Source organism: Zootoca vivipara, chromosome 16 (assembly GCF_963506605.1).
Source record: "Zootoca vivipara chromosome 16, rZooViv1.1, whole genome shotgun sequence".
Lineage (NCBI taxonomy): Eukaryota > Metazoa > Chordata > Lepidosauria > Squamata > Lacertidae > Zootoca > Zootoca vivipara.
In genome coordinates this window covers 39,596,714-39,620,585 of record NC_083291.1, presented here as the reverse complement: position 1 = coordinate 39,620,585, position 23,872 = coordinate 39,596,714, and the positions used below count along the sequence as shown (strand labels likewise).

The 23,872-nt window shown below is 44.2% G+C and overlaps 1 protein-coding gene and 1 long non-coding RNA gene across 2 annotated transcripts in view; one reads left to right on the top strand and one right to left on the bottom strand.

The window, feature by feature from the left end:
* MECP2 (methyl-CpG binding protein 2) overlaps positions 1-23,872 on the top strand; it is a 71,087-nt gene that overhangs the window by 33,851 nt on the left and 13,364 nt on the right. The gene's annotated exons all lie outside the window — the stretch shown is intronic.
* LOC132591225 (uncharacterized) lies at positions 8,821-11,403 on the bottom strand. Its single transcript, XR_009556831.1, has 3 exons — positions 11,362-11,403; positions 10,548-10,618; positions 8,821-8,857 (listed from the first exon to the last, which is right to left on the bottom strand). It is a non-coding gene; the product is annotated as an uncharacterized LOC132591225 (long non-coding RNA).

Genomic DNA, 23,872 nt, shown 5'->3' with positions numbered 1-23,872 from the left:
TACGTCATGATCTCAGAATTCTCTTGAAGCAATTCAATATTGTTCTAACTGGCATTCAGTGCATATGGTCTCCTTGATAAAGAAAGGGAAAAGCTGGGCTGTGGAGAGTTGTTTCAACAACTTTTAGTTTGTGGACAGCAAGCTACAGGACCATCACAAGTTGAGATTCCTGCATTGCAGGGGGTTGGACCTCAGGGTCCCTTCCAATTCTAAGATTCTATAGCAGTGTTTCTCAACCTTTTTCTGACCATGGCCCCTTCCAACCTTGTTTCCTTCCTGTGGCCCCCCTTTCCTACTAGTAGAAAGGTAGCTATTTAAATTGTAAAGAGAACATATTTTTATATTTTTATAATAATTTATACAAAATACAATTACATAAAAAAATTATACTTTAAGTATTTCTCAGTCAATATGACTCTTGTGCTTGATGACCAGAAACAAGCTTTTTAAAATATCCAATTCTGTTGCTTTGAGGGATGACCGAGGATCACCTCTGTCCATTATGTTAAGGGAATTCCGCGTTAGGCCGAGTAAATAATTCACACGACTGAAACCTGATTCTACCAAATGCAAAGTAGGAAAGGCCATGAAAAACAATTTTGCTTCATCCCAAAGCTGTGGAAACTTTAGATACTGCACTCTTCCAAAAATGGTCTGTGACAACATACCTCTTTTCTCAGTAATACCGTGTTTCTCATATTATAAGACATGTCTTATATTTATTTTTTCCTCAAAAAAACACACTATGGCTTATTTTCAAGGGATGTCTTATTTTTTTCCTCCTCCTCCTGCCGCGTCCGGCATTGCTGCTGCGCCTATCACTATGTCTTATTTTCGGGGTATGGCTTATATTCCTTGAATGCTTAAAAATCCTGCTATGGCTTATTTTATGGGTATGTCTTAAAATATGAGAAACAGGGTAGTTGCACGAAGAAACAACAACCCACGCACCTTGCCCTTGACAAATGAGATGTGGACAGCTTAGTGCGCTTAGAGGTGGAGTGCGGAAGTGGGAGGGAGAAGGAAGCGGAAGCAACGTTGCCACAGCGAGTGCGTGATGACCCATCCACTGGGAAGCACAGTCACTTCTCTCTTTACTTCTCTGTTTTCTATTTTCTTCACCTCCCTGTTTTCTGTTTTCTTTTCTGCTTTCTCGATCACTTCTCTGCTTTCTTTACTTCTTTCCTCTGTGGTCCCTAGACTCATGCCGTGCCCCCCATTTATGCAATTTTCACCTGTGCCCCCCATGGAATATCCTGGGGGCCCGTTGGGAAACACTGTTCTATAGGAATCAGTTCTTATTGTGAGGCCAACTGTACTTAGCCCAGCTCACCAAGAAGGTAAAGAAAAAGGCCAAGAAGTTGGGGTATTGCTCAGAGCCTGTATCAGCTCAGGATGGTAATATGCATGACAGATTACCTGGTCAAGCTTCCTGAAGTTGATAACAATAGTGATTATAAATTGGAATAACTGCCCTTGGGGCCCCAAACCCCCAAACTTAGTTTGAGGGGCTGAACATGGTGCCAGGCTCTGAATTTGGAAGCATAACATCTCTACTTTGTAAGCTGTTTGACTACCTAGCTGTGTCTTGGAGATTCCATTTTGAAGAGATTGTTGGGAAAAGATGGCCTTCCTGCTTCCACATTTCCTGCAGGAAAATATGTCCATTTGAACATGTGTTTGTCATTATACAGCTAACAGTGCTGTGTGTGTATTTTGCCGTCCAAATTGGGTCCTTTTTGTACTAGAACTCAAAAAGTTAAGTGTGAATTGACCCTGTATTTTATGTATAGTGGGCACTACATTTTATGGCTCTAGAAACTCTGTAGATCGTAGAAGAGATGGGCTTATCAGATGCAACCAAGGGCTGAGCTGTGGCTTTGTGTTTCTGTCTTATTTATATCCCACTTTTGTTCTAAGGACCTATTTATCCTTGCCAGAAACCTGTGAAGTTGGTTAGTCTGAAAGATAGTGAGCTTCGTAAGTTTGAATCAGTGCTATGAAATGTTATTTGTTACTTGAAGGCTGCAGAAATCCCGTGTGAATGTTCAAATAGGTAGCCTGCTCTGATCCTGCTAGAGCTTCTGTCTAAACAGTCTGCAAGACGACTTTCGGGGACAGAATGTTGTTCTATTTGACCATCAAGAAGATTAAGTGCATTCGGCATTCTTTTTACCCTAGACTGAGTAAATCATATTGCTCTGAATTGCAGCAAGCTGCTGAAAGCAACAAAAATGCTTTTGTTTGCAGAGGATGTTCTGCACTTTGTTATGGAAATAATACCATAGTGCCACGTGGTTCAATCTGGAGCTTTGATCTTTGTGTGTGTGTGTGTGTATGTGTGTGTGTATTTGTATTCTAGGCTGGGTTTGGTCAAGGCTGTTAGGATGGCTAATATTATGCATTTAGGTTGTGTTCTGTATTTTGGAAGAAACAACTTTTCCCCAGTATGAAAAAACTTTTGTCACACATGATTTAAACCCACATGGCCTAATGAGCAACACCTGCTTCAACTAATGCCATTCAGCAAATCTATATTTTTGATGGAGAAGTTGTGTGATGTTTTGTAGCTTGAATGGGCCAGTCAATCCATGCTTGTCTTTCATAGTAAACAGTTCAACTTCTATAGATTACAGAGTGTTTCTGCCATCTTTAAGGTTTTTCTTCTTCCTGTTGTCCACTGGTTTCAGATTTATTATTAATGTAGCAATTAATGACATGGTGCTAAATTACACACTGCGACTGCCTTTGTCTTTGGACAAAGCTTGACATGCCTCCTTGTCTCTTGTTTTTAGAAAGTCATCCTGAGTCACTTGTATACAAAATCACATGTTTGATACTCTTGCACACCGCTCAACTTGTTGGCAATAGAACTGTAATGGCTGCAGATGAGTGGGGTGGTGTGCATTTGTTTCTCACTTTCTAAAGTGGGAAGCCATTTTTGCCAAATTAGTTGACAGATGCCTCATAAACTACTTGCATCAAACGAGCTTAGCATTTTTGACTTCCAGTCAACTTATTGTCCAGAGTTAATCACGATGGAAGAAGATAAGCAGTAACAAGGTGCTGGGACTTGTTGACCTTTTGTTAGGGGGAGCACTCCCCAAAAGTTGTTGAGCCAAAAGAAATTCACCAACATCACAAAGATAAGACTTTGCCAAACAAAATTCAGATATCTAGGGATACAAATAACCACAAACCTCAACAAACTATATCTCCACAATTACAAGCACCTGTGGTGACAAATCAACTAAGACTTGAGGAAGTGGAACAACACCAATTTCACCCTCTCAGGCAAAATTAACCTACCAATTCTAAACCCAATTTGGATTCCCCAAACCCAACTCCAGGAATGGCAGAAAAACTACACTCGTTTATTTTCTCACACAAAAAGCCAAGAATAAGCCCCAAAGGAAGATTGACAATCCCTAACATAGAATCATACTGCATTGCCAACCAAGTGTGCCACATAATTCCATACGTTCTAGAAGATGAGACAAAACAACGGGTCTACTTGGAGAGAGACACAACCAAAAACGCCCCAACAGCATACCCATTTCTCCAAAACAAACTAAAGAAAATCCCCACAATTCAAAAATAGGTTCACACAATCAGAAAAAAGTAGGCAAACTGTCCTCTGCTCCACTAACCCTCCTGGCTCATAACCCACTATTCCAACACACAGCATAAAACTTCCAGATAAAAACCTTTCAAGCCAAAGGCCTATATTGTCTAAGATACTTTTACAAAAACAACAAACCCATACCAACACAGGAAATACAAGACAAACTAGGGGATACCCAAATACCCTGGCTAACACCAACTACACGCCTTCTTAAACAATCCAGCAGTAAAATCAGCCACCAGGCCCTTGACCACCTTCAAAAACCTTCTCCTGACTTCAGAGGGATACGGCAAAGGAATGGTATCCACAATATACAAAGTAGTGCTCCTAAATTCCTACAAACCCTCTTGTCGCAATCAAAGAACAATGGGAGCCAGGCATGGGCTATGAAATTAACCCTATCCAATGGACTAGAACAGGGGTTCCCAACAAAATTTTCTCAAGGACCCCACATCGAGCTGCTATTGTGACAAGGACCCCCATTAATTTGTTTAGAGATGGTTCCTGCACTGCAGGGGGTTGGACTAGATGACCCTTGTGGTCTCTTCCAACTCTATGATTCTAACCCCAAGGCAGCTGTTTTCAAAATATTTTTGTGCACCTACAAACCTTAGATTTCAGGTAGGTAGCCGTGTTGGTCTGACGTAGTCGAAACAAAATAAAAAAAATTCCTTCCAGCAGCACCTTAAAGACCAACTAAGTTTTTTATTTTGGTATGAGCTGCTGGAAGGAATTTTTTTACTTAGATTTCAGCAAGGCAGCTCATAGCTCTCCTGTGGTGGTACAGCTCCCTGAGAATCAGATCGACATTAGTATTTATGATATCTTACAGTAAATAGTTTTCATAGTTGGTGGAAATGCATGTGCAAATTAACATAAAAACACCCTGTCATAGGAGAACAGCCACAGGAGAAAATATAAACTGCCTGGTTACAAGTAAAAACACAGAATACATTTTTTAAACCTTCTTGGCGTTCAAACTTTTTCTGTACGGCTCAGGACCAGCAATGGAAGATGGAAGAAGTGCTCACTTTGAAGGCGAACTCATCTTCTTCCATTCCCAGGAAAGTGGGGCGCTGGGCTCCCTTTTGCTCCTCCTGCCCCTTCGGGAGAGTCTCCTGCAGAGGGTCGGGAGCTACCAGGGAAGAGGAGAGTGATGCGGGGCCGGGAAGAGCTTTGCGCTCTGTCTGGTACTGGCGGGAGCTGAGGCACGCAGCTGGCGGGTGGGAGGGAGGCCGCGGAGCCGCCGCCGCCGCGCGCGCCAGGCCGTGCATTGCAGCCTCTGCGAGGACCAAAGGCAGCCGAACCGGCACGCAGCTCCCGAAGGCCCTGGCGGGGAAGGGCGCTCCCTCGTCCCCATCATCCCCAAGGGAGCCAGGACGGAGGCGCGCGCCAGGAAATGTCCTCCGGGGCGCGGCGCTGTATTCCTCCGCACACTCCCACGCTCCGGTTCGCTCTTCCTGCCGGCCAGCCTTCCCCTCCCTCGCCTGGGCGGAGACTTCTTTCCTGCCCCTTCTGATTGGCTGCCCCTTCTGATTGGCGCTTCCTGTAGCCAATCAGTAACCGTGCTGAACTACGTCCTCCCTGCGGACGCGGGAAGCCGCCCCAGGCAGCGCTGGGCAGCGCTGCGGACCCCTCTGGCACAGCTCGCGGACCCCTGGGGGTCCGCGGACCACCTGTTGGGAAACACTGGACTAGAATGTGGTCTAAACCTCCCTTTTAATCCATCTCAGACAAAAGAAGGGAACTCACTCTGAAATTCACCTACAGATGGTACCTAACACCACAGAAACTGGCACTAATATGCCCAGGAACCTCACCAAAATGTTGAAGAGGCTGTACTTCCACAGGTACATACCTCCACATGTGGTGGGAATGCCCCAAAATCCAGTCCTATAAGAGATATGCAAAATAACTAAACAGGTATTTGAATTCATCCCAGAGCTGCCTGTACTGAGCATTTTCCAGTATAATAATGACCACTCACATTATAAAGAGCTTATAACCCACCTACTCTCAGCAGCCAGAACCTCATAGCCGGACACTGGAGAGACCTCTCAGGAGTAAACATGAACTAATGGTACCAAATTGTATGGGAAATAACCTTACTAGAAAAACTAACCAACAGACTGAAACTGACACGGGGACAAATAGAAGAGGACTCTTTCACCCCAGTATGACTCCCCTTTACCACATACACAGCACAACAAGACAACAGGAACCCACTGACAGCATACAAATCAATCTGGCTTACTTGACCCAACACGCCCCCCCCCCATGCAAGCAAACCACACAACCGTCCACACCCTGGGCTTCCCCAATCCCTCTCACTACCAAAAAATAAGTGAACAGAAGGAGAACTTACCTAGTTGACACTGACACAAAACCCCACACGTATCTATCTATATATATAAATGTAGGCATTGCGTGCGCAGAGGTCACAGCCTTTCTCTGTAACCGCTGAACTGTAATGTAACAAATTTGGCCACAACGTTCCATGCCCATCAGTGAGGGATATGGCATAAAAAAATTCCAAAAAAGCACAACTTTCACACCTAAAATAGTGAATAAACGCAAAAAAGGGTGGCATCCAAATTAGACGTCACCAGCAAAAGCTCTGAAGACTCCAGCAGCATCCAATAGAAAGGCAGATTGCATGCTGTCAGCAGCAAAAGCTCTGAAGTGCAGCACCAAATAATGACATCATCAACCAAGCAACTGAAACCACTAAGGAAGCCATTACCAGACCCCTAGGCCCCTGCCAGGCTGCTAGGCCCCCACTAGCCCGGGGGGAGGGAGAGGGGGAGCACCCAGATCGCAGGCCGCAGCACGCCCTTTGTTTTATGTAGGCCCCTGCCAGGCTGCCAGGCCCCCACTAGGCCCCGGGGGGAGAGGGGGAGAGTCTGGATCTCAGGCCGCAACACGGCCTTTGTTTTATGTAGGCCCCTAGGCCCCTGCCAGGCTGCCAGGCCTCCACTAGGCCCGGGAGGGGGGGAGAGCGGTGGCGGGGGGAGAGGGACAAAACAATATAAAAAAACTGATCCACAAACAAAAACATACAAAATACAGAACAACACATACCAAAATCTCTAAAACCACACACCACACCAACTACCCACACTACAAATACACCACAACACACAAACACACCCACATCTTAAACATTACCCATTTCTGACCCACAAACAAAAAACACCCTACAAAACTAAACAAAATACCACCTTAATAAACAAACCTCTAAAAAAAAACCTCCATTAAAAAACCCATTAAGCCACATCTATCTATCTATCTATCTATCTATCTATCTATCTATCTATCTATCTATCTATCATCTATCTATGTAACAACTGCATGCGGGACAGGGGGAATCACAGGAATAAACCGAGGGTGGGGAGAAGACAGTAAAAATCACAGGGATAAGCCGGTGGTGGTGGGAGGAAGGGACAGGAAACGTCATGAATCAGAACGGGTTGGGGGAAATCATACTTCTTAAAATTAAAAACACAAATAAAACTACCAAAACAAACAAACAAAAATGCACAATCATAAGACCAAAAAATTAAAAATCATAAATAAAAGCACAAAGTTGAAACATCCGGAAAAGCATATTACATCAAAACACTAACCAAAAACAAGTTATGCAACCATTACCATTCAAAACACAAATGACATCAATAATCCCACCCCACCCCAAATCCACAGCAACGCGTGGCCGGGTCAGCTAGTACTATATAAAAGAATAGAAGTTTCACCCCCCCTCCTCTCCAACCTTCTTCTTCCCCAACCTTATACTGTACACAACACTGTTTAATATCAAATGTAACTGATCTGTAGAAAATACAACCTGAAAAAAGAGACATTGTACGTACTTTTGTAAACCAGGAAAATATTTAATAAAAATTTTTTTTAAAAAGAAGCAAGCTTTGTTGTTGTTTATTACAGAGAAAACAAGACATGCAAACAGGAAGAGTTTGAGAAAAGTAAAACACTTTGAGCAGCAAGTCAGAAAACCCTAACTAGGGCAAATCCTTATTTGGAGTGTAATTAGACATGACAAAGGAAGCATTATATTGACAAATGCATGGTTCTAACAGGGTTGAGAAACTTGTTTTCCCTGAAATGTTGATGGGACAGTAGGGACACATGAAAGATGATTTCTTATACACCCTGCTGTCCATTTTGCTTTGTAAGTGCCTCACAGGCCTCATATATCCCTTGTCTTGGCAGATGCAAAGTTAAAACCATGTAGCAACTAGGTGAGGTAAGATTAAGGTAAAGGATCCTTGGATGGTTAAGTCCAGTCGAATTTGACTGTAGGGTGCAGTCATCTTTGCTTTCAGGCCAAGGGAGCCAACGTTTGTCCACAGACAGCTTTTCCGTGTCATTTGGCCAGCATGACTAAACCGTTTCTGGCACACAGAGGACCGTGACAAGTGCCAGAGAGCATGGAAATGCCATTTACCTTCCTGCTGCAGCGGTACCTATTTATCTACTTGTGCTGGTATGCTTTTGAACTGCTAGGTTGGCAGGAGCTGGGAAAAAGCAACTGGAACCAACCCGTCACTTTGATTCAAACTGCCAACCTTACAACTGGCAAGCCTAAGAGACTCGGTGGTTTAGACCACAGCGCCACCCACGTCCTCATGTAACATCTAGGTTGTCCTCTGACAGTCTTGCTCTGCGAGGCACAAAGGAATTGGGACAACCTTGTTTTAATCAGTTCAGAAGTTTTCATGCTGAGCAGACAAATTTTGAAGCCATGAAGAAAAAATGTCTTTCTCTAGATTTTTACCCTTTATTAGAACATAAAATTTATTATGTGTATACACATCCTCCTACAATGTCTTGCATGGATTTTGACAGTGGAACGTACTCCCTCGGAAGGTGGTGGATTCTCCTTTATTGAAGGTTTTTTAAACAGAGGTTGGATGGTCATCTGCCATAAATGCTGTAGCCAAAGATTCCTGCATACAGGGGTTTGGACTAGATTACCCTTGGGGTACCTTCCACCTCTGCAATTCTATTATTCTATGTGCAATTTAGCACTTAAAACCACATTGTTTGATTAATAAATGTACAAAATAGGAATCCACTGGATTTTATTCAATCAGTAATTATAGACGCAAACAGGAGTAAATACTTACCCAGGTATACCTTAAGCCAGTGGTTCCCAAGAGGTGGTCCACGGACCCCCAGGGGTCCGCGAGCTATGCCAAAGGGGTCCGCAAGATGCTATTAGAATAAAAAATATATTAAATATATTTCATATGATAACAGATTTTTTGTTTTGGCCGCTTCCTGCATGAGCAGAGTCTAGCGCAAAACTAGAATTAGATAGAGGCAGTAGTTCTGCTGTGTGCCGTTAGGTGGCGCTTTACAAACACTACTGTTTTGCAAAGAGGCAGCGCGCGCATTCTACTAACGCTCACCTTCCCAAGATGCTTTGCGTGCATTGGCTTCATTTGTGCGCTACTGTGCAGGTACCCTGTCTTCTCCATTCCCCTCCCTCCTCCCTGGCGCACGTTGCCTCTTTGCAAAACAGTAGTGTTTGTAAACAAAGCATTGTTTTTCGCGGAAGCTACAGTTCGCGTAGTTAAAAATGGACCGTTGGTTAAAAAGTGGTTCGTTAAAACGACAAAGGCCTACAGATGAAGAGGAAGATAATGCATTTGATGTTCAAGCAAGTAAGTCAGTGACTCTCGAACCGATCTTGTCAGTGTCCATTGAACCTAAATCATAACTGTAAAAAATGTATAAATATAAAATATAAAAAGACTCTTAATTTGGCTCTCACTTTTTAATTTTAGGATTAGGAATTAATGGGGGTCCTTGTCACAATAGCGGCTCGATGAGGGGTCCTCGAGGAAATTTTGTTGGGAACCCCTGCCGTAAGCAGATAACAGAAGCCATCAAAATGGTAGTAAACTCACAAAGATTATGTTTGGGTTTAGAAATGGTATCTACACATTGGCCATTAGGCATTGCCAAAATGGACTAGCAGCAAAGTTAGGATATTTAGCCTGACTTCAGAAACCTCAATTCTTATTTTTTTTAATGGAGCATCATCATCATAAACGATACTAGAATTATATTTGCCTAATAATTTTCTTACTGTGTTCATATTAAATATTAATTAACTATTTATTAGAAGCTACTTTAAAGGAATAGGGTAAGGCTAGCCACTATGGTGCCCTCCAGATGTTGCTGGACTACAACTTCCATAATCCCTGGTCATTTGCCATGCTTGCTGGGACTGTTGAGAGTTGGAGTCCAAAAACATCTGGAGGACATCATGTTGGCTTTGCTTTCTCTGGACAAAGGATAGTGCTAATAGAAAAGGAATAAGAAAAGCCCTGATACATCAGACTAAAAGTCTATTTAGTTCAGCATCCTATTTCTCACACTGGTGAATTAGATGTCTCTGAGAAGCCCATAAGCACAACATGACTGCAGTAGCTAATGCCTTCTGTAGCTTCCTAGCAGGTAGTATTCAAATGTATCTTGCCTCTGGTAATGGATGCCGCATATAACCATTGTGAATATTATTGGTTGGTGGCATTATCTTTCATGTATTTATCCCCTTTTTCAAGTTAAATTGAATCTTGTGGCAGCAGATCCTATAGTTTTTAACTATGCATTCTGTGAAGTGATGCATTCTTTGCCATGAATCTCCCAGCTATTGGGTTGCCATATTTCAAAAAGTAAAAACCAGGACACCCTTATACCCTTACGGGAATCCCAGTAATGTGGCAGCACAATTAATTTACCCTCTACAGGAACTCAAGGTGGCTTGCAGATAAAATACAGCCAAAAACATGGGCTGGGGGAACAATAATTAAAGAACAATTAAACATTAATGGAATAAAACTATATAAAATATTTCACACCCACACACCCCTGTTAGAAACAGCCAGATAATTACCATAAAGCAGCATGGCGTTAGCTCTTTCATTAAAAGCAGTCCAAAGCCTGTTGGGATAATTTCACCGGAACCTTAGAATGGAAGAGGAACATTTTTTTAGGGTGCTAGGAGCTTTTTGTCTGGAAATGCTCTTTGTCACGAGGACTAAATGCTTCTCTAGTAGTACTTTCAGCATTATTGAGATATTTCACTTACAACATCGTGTGGTGTCCCTGGATTCAATGAAGGAAGGCCTTTCAGTGCCAGGGACATAATTTATATTTTTGCACGTTTATGCTGAGCATTTGTGTGCTCTTTTCCCTGATAACTTTATAGCTCTGGCTGGTTCACCAACTGCAGCCTTTGCTGAACTAGGATAGTTTGGCCAAAGTTTTGCATGCTTTGGTAGCCTCCTGAAATGACTGCTGCTGTCCATTCTATGTAGGTTGCCCATGAAGAAGGTCCAGAAACTGCAGCTAGTGCAGAGTGTTGCTGCTGGAGTGCTCACGGGGCGGGGACTTAGGCGCACAGTCATAGAACACTGGTTTTGTGGGGTCTGCTCTAGCTGCCTGTACGTTGCCAGGTGGTTATGTTGACATAAACATCCCTGAACGACTTGGGACCCTATTTATCTGAGAGAATGCCTCTACCAACACCAATCTGTCTAGGTCAGTGTTTCCCAAAGTGGGCAATACAGCCCCCTGAGGGGTGCTGGAATGATCCTGGGGGGCAGTAGTAGCCTTGGGTGGAATTGGGGGGGGCATTGAATAAAAATAAGGGGGCAGTGGAAGCATCAAGAAGAAAAGAAAAGAACATTTTGAAAAATGGCTCGTACATGTTTCATCTGTTGTGTAATGATGCTCAGCGCAAAGTCAGGTGCCGTTGCAGGACAGTGCCAACACCTCCCCTGGATCTGCGACTTGCGCTGGAGGTCAGGAGTTTTCCTGGGCTTGGGGGAACCCTTTTCTGCTTCAACTAGGCTCAGGAAATGAATCGCGGTCGCTTGCTGACAAAAATAGAGCCGGGCATTAATTGATAGCACACCAGGTTCATTCTTCTCATTAAGATTATTGTTAATGAAGCTGTCTGCGGACAAACGCTGGCTCCCTCGGCCTATAGAGCGACATGAGCGCCGCAACCCCAGAGTCGGACACGACTGGACCTGATGGTCAGGGGCCCCTTTACCCTTTACCTTTTTATTGTTAATGTTATTCGTAATTTTAATTTTAATTTTATCCTTCGTTATCTGAATTTTCTGTGTGTAATGTGAATATTACTGTGGTTGATTTTAATAAATAATTTTATAATGTTAAGCTTCAAGGTATCTTATTTACAACAACATATTTCTTTACTATGTTATAGGATGTAGGTAGAAATATAGATAAAAGAATGCAAATATGTCAGGGGGGAGGTGGTGAATATCCCCCCCCCCCGAAAAGTGGGCAGTAGGCCAAATAGGATTGGGAATCTCTGGCCTAGGTCTTAATATTAGGAGAGGAGCCCTACTTATTGTATCCCCTGGCAAATGTTGCTCACTGTGTGGGGACATGAAATGATGAGATAATAATTATAATACTTTTTCTTTATATACCGCGCATCTGACTGGGTTTCTCCAGCCACTCTGGGCAGCTTCCAATGAATTAAAACACTACATCAAAACTACATCAAATCATTGAACAGGGCTGCCTTCAGATGTCTTCTAAAAGTCAGATAGTTGATTATTCCCTCAACATCTGATGGGAGAGTGTTCCACAAGGCAGGCGTGAGTACCAAGAAGGCCCTCCTGGTGGTGGTACCATGGTTTTGGAATGCAGCACGAACAGCTTCATCCTTTATTTACTTCTGCTGCTACCCAAAGACAATTTTATTCACCCAGGCTTATGGCAGATCTGGTTTCTTCATCTGCGGATTTTTAAAATTTGATGCTGTAGCTTTTATGATATTTTGATATAGGATGTTTTTGGTTCTTTTGAAGAAAAGCTGTATATAGTCGTACCTTGGAAGTTAAACAGAATGCGTTCTGGAGGTCCATTCGACTTCTGAAATGTTTTACTTCCAAAGCACGGCTTCTGATTGGCTGCAGGAAACTCCTGCAGCCAATTGGAAGCTGTGGAAGCCCCGTCGGACATTCGTCTTCTGAAAGAACGTTCAAAAACTCACTTACAGTTTTTGATCGTTCGGGAGCTGAGGTACGACTGTACAAACACATGAATCAATCAAACAACGTCTGGGTCAGGACCACGTGCAACTCTGACTTCTGACTGTAGCTCCGGATGAATGTGGGGCAATTTGTACATGTCCCGCGGCGTTCTGGCGGTGTGCTGACATCACTATTACAGAAAAGGATAAAAATACAACTATCATTAGATCAAATGTATTTGGTTGGACCACCATAAGCACATTTTTCTACATAATGTGACACCTTATAAAACATCTAAGCAAACTTTTTTGAAATAATACAGCCAGCTTATAATGTTTTTTGATCAGGGTACAAAATTAATTCAATAGGGTTTTTGTTGTTTGATAGGTTTCAAAAATGTCCTTTAAAAATGCCATGAGATAATTCTGGCTCTTTTACATTATTCTTTTGCACTAAACCAGTGGTTCTCCAAGGGTATGGTGCACCACACAGATGTGGCAGGAGAGGATGGCAAGCGTGGTAGGAAAATTCAAGGGCAATCAAAGAAACATCTAAGCATTTCAGTGTAGTATAGTATTCGTCCATGTTTACATTTTCCCTGCTCCAGATTCTCTCTTCCCCAGTTTGTGGAATGGTGGACAGCAGGGGCGCCTACTTGCCCCCCACATTGAGGGGGCCCAGCATCGCGTGATGCGTCCCGCCCCCACCTGTTGTGCCAGCGCTCTTCTGGTGGTGTTTAGGGAGCGTGGAGGGTGATCTTCCCCCCCCCCTGCGCGTTCTGCCCGGCACGCGAGTGCTCACCCAACAGCAGCGGGGAATGGCAGCCCCCTCAATATTGAGGGGGGGCTGGGCCCCCTGCCCACAAATACTGAGGGGGCTGAAACCCCTTCCGCCCCCTATAGGTGGCACCCCTGGTGGACAGGGAAAAGATCAACTGCCCTTTCTTGCTGTTGTTTCTTTGCTCTTTGTCACGCCATTGGATGAAGTTAACTATGTTTTTGCATATACTGTACCTTGTAGTGGTAATTGAGTGTCTATACTCTGCAGGGCTTTTATCATGGCCCGGAGAGATTGATTTTTTGCTTGTTATCTGCATTCCAACTTTACTCATCAAAGCAATGCAAGTAGATCAGAGTGCTTTGGTTGTTGCTTTAATGTACAGGTGGCATTTCTGAGCTGTTTTCGTTTTCAGAATTCCTAAGGTTTTTGGTCTTAAGAGTTTAGATTTTCAGTGAAAAGGTCCTATATAAAAGTACAACACTCCTCATAGCTGCAGAAAGCACCCCACTGAGGGTCAGACTTGATGCAACCTGAGGAGAATGTGTTTTAACCCTTTCTCTGATTTATATCCACATCTTTTACCCACTTGTTGTTGTTTAGTCGTTTAGTCGTGTACGACTCTTCGTGACCCCATGGACCAGAGCACGCCAGGCACTCCTGTCTTCCACTGCCTCCTGCAGTTTGGTCAGACTCATGTTCGTAGCTTCGAGAACACTGTCCAGCCATCTCGTCCTCTGTCGTCCCCTTCTCCTAGTGCCCTCAATCTTTCCCAACATCAGGGTCTTTTCCAGGGAGTCTTCTCTTCTCATGAGGTGGCCAAAGTATTGGAGCCTCAGCTTTAGGATCTGTCCTTCCAGTGAGCACTCAGGGCTGATTTCCTTCAGAATGGATAGGTTTGATCTTCTTGCAGTCCATGGGACTCTCAAGAGTCTCCTCCAGCACCATAATTCAAAAGCATCTTTTACCCACTACCATGCTGCTATTAGTTGCAGCAGCAGGAGGATTTTAATGTGCACCTTCTTCAGGAGTGCTATTTTGAGGCTGCTAATAAATTTAAATAAAAAACGGGAGGGGGGGGGAGATGTCCCTAATCCCAGATTTCCTGTGAAGCTTTTGTTTGACCCTTAGTTCCTCACCGCAGTGTTGCATTGCAAGTCCTTGGACATCTGGAAAAGTCCTTGTATTTCCCATACCCCAGTGCCATCTTGTGCTATAAATGTGAATTGCAGCCATTTAGAAATTTCTCTTTTACAGAACTAGATTCAGTCTATTTAATGAGAAGGCTGGCTGGTATTTTTATTGATTTGTTATGGTTAACCTACCTTGTAGTATACTTTGGGGTATACGCTCATGACTGCATGCATGTAATTGTCCTCCTTTTTTTAAAAAAAAATCTCTGATATGGAGCCATCCAAATGAATGGACATACGTTGTTCAACTGGACCTGCATGGCATGTTGTGGTCCAAGAAGGTGGTCCAAAAAAAAAGTCTTTATAAAGTCCTCTTATAAGCCCAGTTCCTTCAAAAAATTCTTGGCAGTGAATTATAATTGTGGGGGGAATCCAAGTTGACAGCTTGATTTAAAGCTTTCCATATTACCCAGGGTAATAACTACTGTTCTTTACTTATAAAATGGGAATTAAATGGATAGTAGGTTTCCAGCTATTGTCGCTATGATTTCAAAACTGGTGGTTTATATGTTAACCCTTACTTCCATGTAGATGGTTTCTAGGACTGGTGGGCTGTATCCATCAGTTATTTGTTTGTTTGCTTGTTTGTTTGACTTATATACCGCCCTTCATCATAAGATCTCAGAGTGGATCACAAGATAAATATACAAGGTAAAAGCACAAATAAATAGGTCAAACTAAAACAACAAAGCAATAACCCACCCACCCACAAACACATTTAAAAGGTTGTGGAATATTAAACAGCCAAAGGTCTGGTTGAAGAGGTACGTTTTTGCCTGACACCTAAAGATATATAATGAAGGCGCCAGGTGAACCTCCCTGGGGAGAGCATTCCACAAACAGAGCCATTGCAGAAAAGGCTTGTTCTCGTGTTGCCATCCTTTGGACCTCACACAGAGAAGGTTGTCAGATGATGAACACAGACTCCAGGATGGTTTATATAGGGAGAAGGTCCTTGAGGTATTATGATCTTGAACCATTTAAAGCTTTATAGGTCAAAACCAGCACTTTGAATTGGGACCAGAAACTAATTGGCAATCAGAGGCAGCCCTACATACAACACATTGCATTAATCCAGTCTAGACGTTACCAGAGCATAGACAACAGAAGTTAGACTATCCCTGTCCAGATAGGGGTGGAGCTGTGCCACCAGCTGAAGCTGATGGAAGGCACTCTGAGCCACTGAGGCCATCAGAGCCTCAAGCAACAACAAAGAATCCGGGAGTACCCGCAGGTTACATGCCTGCTCCTTCAGAGGGAGTGTAACCCCATCAAGAGCAGGCAATCTCCTACCCATCCGATCCACTAACTTGTTTGCTTAAAAATGTAAGCCTTATAAAGCACTAGCTGTACCAGGCCATGTGTTGCTGTGGCCCTGTGTATTAAAGTGAAAAGAAAGGAAAGTGAAAGTTTACTGGGCAAGGTTAGGCGAGGCCCGGCCTGCGTTTTGGGACGTCGGCGTGTGAGGGGAGGAGAGGGGAAGCCCGGCCTGTCTCCCGGCCTTTCTGGCGGTCTTCCTCTCCGCCCGGGGGTGGGGGTGAGGAGAGGAGAAGGCTGGGCTGCCTCTCACGACATGGGCGTCATTGGAGGTGGCAGTAGATGCAGGGCCCAGCGTGACTTTTGCAGCATGGGCGGCGGAGGTGGTGGGAAATGCGGGGTCCGGCCTGCTGGGGGTAGTGGGAGGTGAGGAGAGGGGAGGCACATCCTGTCTCCTGGGGTACCTGTTGTCCACCCTCCCCCCCCCCCCGGCGGCTATGGTTATGGAATGGCGAGGTAGGAGGAGGAGTTGGGGGCGGGAGTCTGGAAATATTGTTTTATCCCTCCCCTCCATAGAGTGTTCTATAGGATCTTTTCCTTTGGTGTCCAACAGATGGCGCTATTGCTACACAAATGGATACAGCATCTGTTCCTTTGACAACCACTGGAGGGACCTATTTTTTTACCCAAAATCATGTTGTTACCTGTGACAGGTGTGGCATCTGTGTAATCTAAGTTCATACAAACACTCTCATAATGGAGTGGAATGTTGTGTCCAAATTTCCATGCGATCGGTCAAGCGGTTTCGGAGAAAAGTGGTCGTCCACGATCATGGACCTTTTACATTTATATATATATAGATTACTCACATGTAGGGAATGTCCCATGTTGTCAATGGAGTGGGGCTGTGCTTTTAGCCCCACAGGAAGGTTGTCGTCTTGGAAGTACTGTATGTTGCCGAGAAATTGGTGATCCAGCATATTAAAAGCAAACCTGGCACTGAGGATGGTGAAGGCATTACCTTAATATTACGAATTGCATAGAGCAAAGGTAAATCCTACCCACCAACAGCATCTGCCTCCTGAAAGATTATCCACAAGGGAATGCAGCCCATGGTAGAAAAAAGGTTCCTCACTCCTGATATAGAGGCTAGAATAATAATGTGTTTTAAGAAATTAGTGTTTTGTATAATCCCCCGCTGCCCTGCCAAAGTGACTATGGCACAAGCCATCTGCTTCAGAGTTGCATGTCCATCTAGATACAGTGTTTTGTTTTTGAAGGGGGGGGGGTAATCATAAAAAAAAATGTTTCATTGTATTTCTGTTCCCAGCTTCATGTGTGCCAGAGAGGGTAGTCACTTAAGATGTACCCTTAAACAGCAAAAGTGGGCAACCTATGGCCCATAGACTGAAGAATTTGTTGATAACAGCTTTTATTTAGAACAATACTGTAGCAGCAAAAAGCACCCTGTTAGCAACCTTTTTAGTTCCAGAGAGTAGAAGTTAAACAATACAAGTTTAAAGAAGCCAACATTTAAGTTCTAACTGTTGAGGGTTTACATCTTTCCTTTAAAAAATTATTCAAACATTTCAGCTAGCACAGAAACATTACTAAACCTGGGAATTCCCATTTGATGAAAAAATACATTGGTTTCACTGTACTATGCAGTGGCTGCTTCTTTGGTGCGGGAAGTTGGTTGTTGGATAGTTCCCCCACGCCCAGTGGTCCTTGCTTTTTTGTGGCACTAGTTTTGTCCTTCCTGGTGCATGCACCTGCCTGCATTTTTCAGTGCTTCCAAATTCAAATATGACACCTTCAATTTTTAAGTTGAGCAGCGCTATGGCAGTATGCAATTGTAGCTCCATTGAGAACTGTGTTTGTATTTTTCCTTGTGCAGAATGATTGTCCAACTATTGAATAACCTTCAGAGGTGACATTTTCCCCAGTAAATTAAAAAATAAAAATTAGGAATCCTTGGTGAAAGTAGTCTTTCTCAAATTTACCAAGTAGTATTTGGATCAGACCATCTAATCTAATACTGATGTTGATCCTAAAGGCTGTTCCTCAAACAGCATTCAGTGCTCTCTAGAAGAGAGACTGGGCTGACACACCTTTCAGCTCAGCTGGTAGCATGAATAGGGAGTTCCCAGAGACTGAAGACAGCAGCTATTTTGGAGGGGAGGGGAAACCCCTCTTACATCAGTCAGCAAGAATGTCTATAAATAGCAAGAAGGAGGCAGATTGAGGTGCTGGTAGTGTGGATCTGAGACTTTCAAAGAGCAAAACATTTAACCCTTGTATTGGCTTGCTACTTAGAGTATTTCATGCTTGTGTGGTCTAGTGCTGTGTGTTATACAACTGGCTCTGGAATCCCTGCCTGGCACAGATTACAAGTGACTTAGATAATGCCAGCTGGAACCAGCATCTCCCTTTCTGAGCATCCCTTCCTGTCCCAGCTGCTGCCAAAGTGACCTTGACACAAGACATCAGCTTTAGTTTGCTCAGAGTGACCCTAAAAGATCTGTGAGGCCAAGGCTTCCAGCATCACCAGTGTACTTGATTGCAGTAATCCCTCATTGATCGTGCCTGAGCAAGCAGGTCATAGAATCATAGAGTTGGAAGGGATCCAAGGGTCATCTAGTCCAACCCCCTACAATGCAGGAATCTCAGCTAATGCATCCATGACAGATGGCCATCGAACCTCTGCTTAAAACCTCCAAGGAATGAGAGTCCACAACCTCCTGAGGCAGATGTTCCACTTTTGAAGTCCCTCCCCCTTTATGTTTAGTCTCCTTTCTTGTAACTTGGTCCAGGTCCTACCCTCCAGAACAGGAGAAAACAAGCTTTCATGTGACAGCCCTTGAGATATTGGAAGATGGCTATCATATCACCTCTCAGTCTCCTCTTTTCCATGCTAAACATACCCAGATCCTTCAAGCGCTCCTCATATGGCTTGGTTTCCAGACCCTTGATCGTCTTGGTTGCCCTCCTCTGCACATGTTCCTGCTTGTCAACATCCTTCTTAAATTGTGGTGCCCAGAATTGGACACAGTACCGGTAGTCTAGGTGTGGTCTGACCAAGGCAGAATAGAGAGGTACTATGACTTCCCTCGGCGAGAAGGTAAACGGCGCTTCCGTGCACTGCTCTGGTTTTCCAGAAGCAACTTAGTCATGCTGACCACATGACCCGGAAGCTGTATGCCGGCTCCCTTGGCCAGTAAAGCGAGACGAGTGCCACAACCCCAGAGTCATCCGCGACTGGACCTAATGGTCAGGGGTCCCTTTACCTTTATGACTTCCCTTGATCTGGACACTAGACTTCTGTTGATGCAGCCTAGAATAGCATTAGCTTTTTTTGCTGCTGCATCACACTGTTGACTCATGTTAAGCATGTGGTCCACCAAGACCCCTAGATCATTTTCACATGTACTTCTAGTAAGCCAGGTGCCCCCCATTTTATATTTGTGCATCTAGTTCCAATGCATTTTCATCTGTCATGCCAGACAGATTATGGTTGTGCCCGTGTCAAGCACTGAAATTCAGTAAGACTTTGGATTTGCAACTTTGGGGAATGTCCTGCAAAACAAACTTGAAATGCTAATATCCTTTGGTTTGCAACTGTTGGCTATGAAAAACAGGTGGTGAAATGTGTGACCCCCCCCCCCAGCGTATCCTCTCAAGTGTACACACTTAATGGGAGATGATGAATGTGGTAAGGGAAAGTGAAGTAAATGTAAAAAGGTAAAGGACCCCTGGACTAAGTCCAGTCAGAGGTGATTATGGGGTGCGGCACTCATCTCACTTTTCACTGTGACAAGTGCCAGAGCGCTCAGCTTTATAGTTTGACCAAAGATGTCACTAGTACAATCAGTCAAAACTGAGATCAACAAGATAGCAATGTTCCTGCCAAATCAAACCAATTCTTTATCTTTCAGTTAGGATGAAATAAAAAATACTTAATAGGGATGGAGGTCAGATTGCATTTTAATGTGAACCTACCACATTTGCACTTCCTGAACCAGTACAGGAACTGAAAGATAGCTCTTTCCAATTTTGCGATGCAGATCTCCAACGGAAGAATATGTACAAAAATACATATACAGGCAACAATCAATTTAGGTGTGTCCAAATGATGCGTGATTGCACACACACACACACACTGCACCGAACCCAGAAGTAGTCCCCCAAACGCCATAAAGACGACATGAAAAGTGGTGGAGTGGGCTAACACACACTCTGGTCCAAAACTGAACCCCCACACAAAACGAGGATTGCCTTTAGTAGTGAATGTAATGTACAAATAAACATTCTTTTAGGGAGAGTTGCTTGCAAAAATATGTATACCAGGCAAAATTGTGTTTCAAAATGCATATTGTTACAGAAGTTGGGTGCCCCTCCCCACGTTGTGCCAAGTGGTAGCAAGATTCCAGGGTGGTTCCAGGCACTCACCTAGGGTCTGTGTTTGTTTGGAGAAATTAGACATGGTGGAGACTGTCATAGCTTTAAGAAATAGGGTTTATTCACCTATTTAAACCTTCAGTCTGCATGGAGAGAGTCCAGATCATGCAGCATGGTCATTTCAAGAGGGGCTTGTCCCCCACAGCAATGCAGCACTGGAGTCAAAGGCATTTCTCCCAGCCAGCCTTCAGCCAGCCTGTCCAAGATGGATCCCAGTCTTTCTTCTCCCCTTCTTCCCAGCACACCTTGTTATAAACACTCTTTCCCTGTCACTTCCCACCTAGTTAACCTGACATCCTTCTGTCCAAGGTTTTTACTAGGCCAGCCAGGCTGGTTTGCATAAGGCAGCCCAGGGATTCCTTGTCTGGCAGAATTCTGCTTCTCGTACTTTCATCTATATCCCAGTTAATCAAAATCCTACCATTTATTAATTTATAGAATTTAGGGGGGTCCCTCCCAAATCTATAGCAATATATTACGAGAAATGTGCATGAATTGCATGCAACTTTTCATGTGAACTTCCTCCCTCCCTCCTTCCCTTTCTTTGCAAAAGAAATGGGGCAAACCAAACTTAAAACTGGGAAAAGAAGAAACAGTGAGAAATGGAAGTGGTAGATTTTCCTATCCCAACTGTGAGCTGTGTGACAACTGTTACACTTGCTTGCATCAGAGGTAGCTTCAAAGAGAGAAATTATGGGGAAATCTTGGAAATTTTACTTAATCACCACATCCACATAAAGCTCCATAGTTCAGAGTCACACACATACATATAGGTTTAATCCACTCAATCACACATGTTGCATAGTTATTTTACTTCTTTGGGGGGAAACAGTTTGGAAAATGTTACTGAGGAAAACTCCCTCAGTGCTCACTGATGTAGAGTGACTGTATACCCTGCTAGAATTACAGCTGTTCTGTAATTATTTATAAAGCTATTGGCACTTTATAAATTATATACCATGCTCCTTTTTATTTTTGTCTTAATAGGTTTGTATTAATTCTGTGCAGTTGTTTGAACTATTACAATATCTCAGCTGTTGTGTATTCGTTGCTATCAATCAATATTTAATGTTGTATTTATTAAACTGGTATTAAAAATGACCTGGGTATCCTAGATATTGCCAGAGTGTAACAGAGAGGTTCCGTCACATGGGTGCAGCTACTCAGAACTTCCTGTGGTGTGAGCAAAATGTTATAAAGCCCTCCAGAGTCCTCCAGATGTTGCTGGATTCGAACTCCATTCATGGCCACTGGACATGCTGGCTGGGCTGATAAGCGTTGGAGTTCAACAACATCTGAAAGACATCATATTGGCCACACCTGATCTAGAGTATGGGCTGATAGGTTCCTGGTAAATAATAATAATAATAATAATAATAATAATAATAATAATAATAATATTTTATTTGTACTTCGCCCATCCGGCTGTGTTTCCCCAGCCACTCTGGGCGGCTTCCAACAAAGATTAAAATACATTAAAATGTCACAGATTAAAAACTTCCCTAAACAGGGCTGCCTTCAGATGTTTTCTAAATGTCAGGTAGTTGTTTAACTCTTTGACATCTGATGGGAGGGCATTCCACAGGGCAGGCGCCACTACCAAGAAGGCCCTCTGCCTGGTTCCCTGTAGCTTTGCTTCTCGCAGTCAGGGAACCGCCAGAAGGCACTCAGCGCTGGACCTCAGTGTCCGGGCAGAACGATGGGGGTGGAGCAGTGGCGTACCAAGCCCAGACGGTACTCGGTGTGGTGCATTTGCGGCACCCCGTACGGACTGCGCATGTGCGGCATCCAGCGGGTGCGCACTCTGTACGGACTGCGCATGTGCTGCATCCTGCACGTACGCACTCCGGGGTGCCAAAAATGCGCAGCCCATACGGACACCGCACCCTCAAAGCAGTGGGGCTTGGCTTGGGAGTCATGGGGGGTGCCGAGTGTCACCCCCCTCCACGGTGGCACCCGGGGCAGCCCGCCCCCATCGCCCCCTCCTTTGCTATGCCCCTGGGGTGGAGACGCTCCTTCAGGTATACTGGGCCGAGGCCATTTAGGTTAGCACCAACACTTTGAATTGTGCCTGGAAACATACTGGGAGCCAATGTAGGTCTTTCAGGACCGGTGTTATATGGTCTCGGCAGCCACTAAAAATTAAAGGCGACGCGTTGGACATGAAATGTAGGCGGAGCCAGAATTTTATAGTGGTGAGACATTCTTTGGTTCCCAGCAGCCCTTGTCCAGTTTCCAGAAACATGGCTGCATATGGCACACAATTTGGCAGCCCCGGGATTTTGCGCAGAAATTTGAATGGATGCATTCCTCTTCTTCTTTCTTCTTTGATGATCACTCGTAGCTGAGTAAGATTCACTTGTGAGGTGTCTCAGGGTTCTGTCCTCTCCCCCATGCTTTTTAACATCTACGTGAAGCCGCTGGGAGAGATCATCAGGGGGTTTGGGCTGGGTGTTCATCAGTATGCGGATGATACCCAGCTCTACCTCTCTTTCAAATCAGAACCGGTGAAGGTCCTGTGTGAGTGTCTGAGGTTGAATCCTGACAAGACAGAAGTGCTGTTCTTGGGGGACAGGGGGCGGGCTGGTGTGGAGGATGGGTAACTGTGCCCCTGAAGGACCAGGTGCACAGCCTGGGAGTCATTTTGGATTCACAGCTGTCCATGGAGGTGCAGGTCAATTCTGTGTCCAGGGCAGCTGTTTATCAGCTCCATCTGGAATGCAGGCTGAGACCCTACCTGCCTGCAGACTGTCTTGCCAGAGTGGTGCATGCTCTAGTTATCTCTCGCTTGGACTACTGCAATGCGCTCTATGTGGCGCTACCTTTGAAGGTGACTCGGAAACTACAACTAATCCAAAATGCACCAGCTAGACTGGTGACTGGGAGTGGCCGCCAAGACCACATAACACCGGTCCTAAGAGACCTACATTGGCTCCCCAGTACGTTTCCGAGCACAATTCAAAGTGTTGGTGCTGACCTTTAAAGCCCTAAACGGCCTCGGTCCTGTATACCTGAAGGAGCGTATCCACCCCCATCGTTTAGCCCGGATACTGAGATTCAGCGCCAAGGGCCTTAGTCAATTAATCATGTGAATGAATCTTCAATGAAGATTTTGCCAGAATGCATGAAGAGGAGGATAGCTGTGTTGATGTGCTAACCACTCAGTGAGTGCTGTTTTGCTAACACTGAAAGGAAAATCAGATTACCATAGCTTACAAAGATGAAACCATTGCTGAACTGTATCACCACCTCTGATATTAGTGGAAATTCAACTGTATTCATCTGGTATGGCCAGAGATGGGATAGCTCTCTTTCATGTGCCACCATCACCGTTTTGAGAATTGTGTAAGTTCTCCCCTCCTAAAGCATAGCAGGCTGTCTTCCATTTGTGAACAAACAACATCCCCTCTCTGTAGTCTTGGGTGTGATTTCTGCACTGCTCTGGGAGAAAGAAAGCAATGTGATCTGCCAAATGCTGCTTCTCCAGCTTTATTTACAAACAGCTTGAATTTCTGCTGTCG